Below are 5000 nucleotides of genomic sequence, written 5' to 3'. Positions count from 1 at the left end.
CCGGAACCCAAAAGCTTTGGTTTCCCGGAGGCTGCCCGCCGAGTCATCGGAGGAACTGCGGCGGATCGCTGGCTGGCATCGTTTATGGTTAGAACTAGGGCGGTATCTGATCGCCTTCGAACCTCTAACTTTCGTTCTTGATTAATGAAAACATACTTGGCAAATGCTTTCGCTTCTGTTCGTCTTGCGACGATCCAAGAATTTCACCTCTAACGTCGCAATACGAATGCCCCCGCCTGTCCCTATTAATCATTACCTCGGGTTCCGAAAACCAACAAAATAGAACCGAGGTCCTATTCCATTATTCCATGCACACAGTATTCAGGCGGGCTTGCCTGCTTTAAGCACTCTAATTTGTTCAAAGTAAACGTGCCGGCCCACCGAGACACTCACTCAAGAGCACCCTGGTAGGATTGCAACGGGGTCCGCCTCGGGACGCACGAGCACGCACGAGGCGCGTCGCACGCCTTCGGCTCGCCCCACCGGCAGGACGTCCCACGATACATGCCAGTTAAACACCGACGGGCGGTGAACCAACAGCGTGGGACACAAATCCAACTACGAGCTTTTTAACCGCAACAACTTTAATATACGCTATTGGAGCTGGAATTACCGCGGCTGCTGGCACCAGACTTGCCCTCCAATAGATACTCGTTAAAGGATTTAAAGTGTACTCATTCCGATTACGGGGCCTCGGATGAGTCCCGTATCGTTATTTTTCGTCACTACCTCCCCGTGCCGGGAGTGGGTAATTTGCGCGCCTGCTGCCTTCCTTGGATGTGGTAGCCGTTTCTCAGGCTCCCTCTCCGGAATCGAACCCTGATTCCCCGTTACCCGTTACAACCATGGTAGGCGCAGAACCTACCATCGACAGTTGATAAGGCAGACATTTGAAAGATGCGTCGCCGGTACGAGGACCGTGCGATCAGCCCAAAGTTATTCAGAGTCACCAAGGCAAACGGACCGGACGAGCCGACCGATTGGTTTTGATCTAATAAAAGCGTCCCTTCCATCTCTGGTCGGGACTCTGTTTGCATGTATTAGCTCTAGAATTACCACAGTTATCCAAGTAACGTGGGTACGATCTAAGGAACCATAACTGATTTAATGAGCCATTCGCGGTTTCACCTTAATGCGGCTTGTACTGAGACATGCATGGCTTAATCTTTGAGACAAGCATATGACTACTGGCAGGATCAACCAGGGAGCTGCGTCAACTAGAGCTGAGCAGCCGGCCGCCCGGGAGTGTGTCCCGGGGGCCCGCGCGAACACGCAAGCGTCCGCTCAATTATTCTGCAAACAGGAGGAGGCTGAGCTCCCCTGCACAATACACCTCGAAACCCTCTCAGGTCCCGGCGGCGCGCAGCGCCGTCCTAAGTACTTGGTCGGGTTCGAGAGAGGCGCAATCGCCCGGAGTTTGGCGAGTAGACGCTTTAGGTGCGACCACCCGTGCTCCCAACTGAGCTTGCCGCTGCCGACAGAGGCCCGGGAGCGTGCTGTCGTGGCATTGCCGGCGGGAGACAACACGCGCCACCTACGGTGACCGGCAGCTCCAACGCCAGCGCCACAGAAGGACAAAAGCCCCACTTGGGTGCCGAAGCGAACTCTCCCAGCACAGCGCACGCGCCAACACGTCCGCACAGCTGCGATACAAACCACCTGCGAGAACCGCAGAGGCGACCGAGCAGCAGACGGCGTCGCGGCGCCGAGCGCCGGGCGGCGGCGCATCCTCAGCGCACACAGTCCTCAATCGGACCAGCACACTGCAGATGTCCACCGCGCTTCGCACCGGGCCCGCGAGGACCTACTTTGGCCGCACGGCGCCGCGTGCAGGGTGCGCCGGCGCGCAGCTGCGCCGCCTGCCGCCTCCGTCGGCCGGCGCGCCTGCCACTGGCCGCCCCCACCAGCCGGCTGTAGCGCGTGCGCCCACGCACCGCGCGGCCAGCACGCCGGGAGGCCCCCCCTCACCGGCCGGGGACGGTCCCACCCAGCCACCGCCGCGTATCGCTTCACACCCAGATGCCATTCACGTTCGTGGGCATGGTGGGTATCGCTGGAACAACCGGTTGGTAGCTCAACCGATCGTCGCCATCACTGATTCACCTCTAGCGAGAACAACCGCACCACAACGGTTTACCAGTTGTTCATTTGCATAACGTCACCAGCAAACGTAGGCGTCCATCGCCATTTGCAAATTCAACGATTGTTGCATGCCTGTGTCAGGTGTCACGACACACTATGTCTGCCCACATACACGCAACAACATGTGCACGCTTCGCGAACACGTGGAAGGTGGCCCCCGTACGTATGCGATGTCCATTGCGCGAACGACTGTCAACCGGCCTCTGTCGCATGTCGCAGATGTGGAACGCAGTGCACCATGCTATCACGGTGTGTGAGAAGAGACGACTACGTCTGACAACACGCGCCACTACATCAACAGACGGCTCATGCTGATCGCCATCCAGGGCATACCACACTGCAATCCAGCTCTTATAGGGAGACGACACGTAGCTGAGTGCACAACATTTGGACCGCATGGTTCGCCGTTGTTGGCGCAGTCGTTGTACGGTCACATGTACCACGATGTATCATTCAGTACATGAGGACCAATGTGCAGTACAGTGTGTGATTTGGACGTACAACATCAGCGGACAGTTGACACAGGCCGTACCACAGCGTAGGCTAAGTGCTTCGCACATGCGAATGCCAATGAACAACTGCAAATGCCAATGAACAACTGCAAAGGGCATTGAGCATGTACGTCCTGCTGCCATCCACATTACAGTGTATAGCTGCAAGGTGTTTAACATGAAGCGATACACTGGGGACCGGGCAGTGCGAGTAGCAAACTATATTGCGGGGGTTGCAGTTAGGCAACACTACACTAATTTAACGCGTCGTATGACAATTACAGAGCAGGTTAAGGCCCAACGTGTGTTGGGTTAAGGCCCAACGTGTGTTGGGTTAAGGCCCAACGTGTGTTGGGTTAAGGCCCAACGTGTGTTGGGTTAAGGCCCAACGTGTGTTGGGTTAAGGCCCAACGTGTGTTGGGTTAAGGCCCAACGTGTGTTGGGTTAAGGCCCAACGTGTGTTGGGTTAAGGCCCAACGTGTGTTGGGTTAAGGCCCAACGTGTGTTGGGTTAAGGCCCAACGTGTGTTGGGTTAAGGCCCAACGTGTGTTGGGTTAAGGCCCAACGTGTGTTGGGTTAAGGCCCAACGTGTGTTGGGTTACGTTAAGGGGCAATGTGGGTTACGTTAAGGGGCAATGTGGGTTACGTTAAGGGGCAATGTGGGTTACGTTACGGCGCAATATAGGTTACGTTACGGCGCAATATCGGTTACGTTAAGGCGCAATACAGGTTACGTTAAGGCGCAATACAGGTTACGTTAAGGCGCAATACAGGTTACGTTAAGGCGCAATACAGGTTACGTTAAGGCGCAATACAGGTTACGTTAAGGCGCAATACAGGTTACGTTAAGGCGCAATACAGGTTACGTTAAGGCGCAATACAGGTTACGTTAAGGCGCAATGCAGGTTACGTTAAGGCGCAATGCAGGTTACGTTAAGGCGCAATACAGGTTACGTTAAGGCGCAATACAGGTTACGTTAAGGCGCAATACAGGTTACGTTAAGGCGCAATACAGGTTACGTTAAGGCGCAATACAGGTTACGTTAAGGCGCAATACAGGTTACGTTAAGGCGCAATACAGGTTACGTTAAGGCGCAATACAGGTTACGTTAAGGCGCAATACAGGTTACGTTAAGGCGCAATACAGGTTACGTTAAGGCGCAATACAGGTTACGTTAAGGCGCAATACAGGTTACGTTAAGGCGCAATACAGGTTACGTTAAGGCGCAATACAGGTTACGTTAAGGCGCAATACAGGTTACGTTAAGGCGCAATACAGGTTACGTTAAGGCGCAATACAGGTTACGTTAAGGCGCAATACAGGTTACGTTAAGGCGCAATACAGGTTACGTTAAGGCGCAATACAGGTTACGTTAAGGCGCAATACAGGTTAGGTTAAGGCGCAATACAGGTTAGGTTAAGGCGCAATACAGGTTAGGTTAAGGTACGACATAGGTTAGGTTAAGGTACGACATAGGTTAGGTTAAGGTACGACATAGGTTAGGTTAAGGTACGACATAGGTTAGGTTAAGGTACGACATAGGTTAGGTTAAGGTACGACATAGGTTAGGTTAAGGTACGACATAGGTTAGGTTAAGGTACGACATAGGTTAGGTTAAGGTACGACATAGGTTAGGTTAAGGTACGACATAGGTTAGGTTAAGGTACGACATAGGTTAGGTTAAGGTACGACATAGGTTAGGTTAAGGTACGACATAGGTTAGGTTAAGGTACGACATAGGTTAGGTTAAGGTACGACATAGGTTAGGTTAAGGTACGACATAGGTTAGGTTAAGGTACGACATAGGTTAGGTTAAGGTACGACATAGGTTAGGTTAAGGTACGACATAGGTTAGGTTAAGGTACGACATAGGTTAGGTTAAGGTACGACATAGGTTAGGTTAAGGTACGACATAGGTTAGGTTAAGGTACGACATAGGTTAGGTTAAGGTACGACATAGGTTAGGTTAAGGTACGACATAGGTTAGGTTAAGGTACGACATAGGTTAGGTTAAGGTACGACATAGGTTAGGTTAAGGTACGACATAGGTTAGGTTAAGGTACGACATAGGTTAGGTTAAGGTACGACATAGGTTAGGTTAAGGTACGACATAGGTTAGGTTAAGGTACGACATAGGTTAGGTTAAGGTACGACATAGGTTAGGTTAAGGTACGACATAGGTTAGGTTAAGGTACGACATAGGTTAGGTTACGGTACGACATAGGTTAGGTTACGGTACGACATAGGTTAGGTTACGGTACGACATAGGTTAGGTTACGGTACGACATAGGTTAGGTTACGGTACGACATAGGTTAGGTTACGGTACGACATAGGTTAGGTTACGGTACGACATAGGTTAGGTTAC

At 52.0% G+C, this 5000-nt stretch overlaps 1 non-coding gene across 1 annotated transcript in view; it reads right to left on the bottom strand.

Moving 5' to 3' along the window:
- LOC124571636 overlaps nt 1–1207 on the bottom strand; it is a 1910-nt gene extending 703 nt beyond the window's left edge. The window contains exon 1 of the ribosomal RNA XR_006971954.1: nt 1–1207. This exon is cut by the window's left edge and continues 703 nt beyond it. This is a non-coding gene — a ribosomal RNA (small subunit ribosomal RNA).
- Nucleotides 1208–5000: the final 3793 nt, after the last annotated feature.

Source organism: Schistocerca americana, unplaced genomic scaffold, assembly GCF_021461395.2.
Source record: "Schistocerca americana isolate TAMUIC-IGC-003095 unplaced genomic scaffold, iqSchAmer2.1 HiC_scaffold_177, whole genome shotgun sequence".
Classification (NCBI taxonomy): Eukaryota; Metazoa; Arthropoda; class Insecta; order Orthoptera; family Acrididae; genus Schistocerca; species Schistocerca americana.
This window is presented reverse-complemented; position numbering and strand designations above follow the sequence as displayed.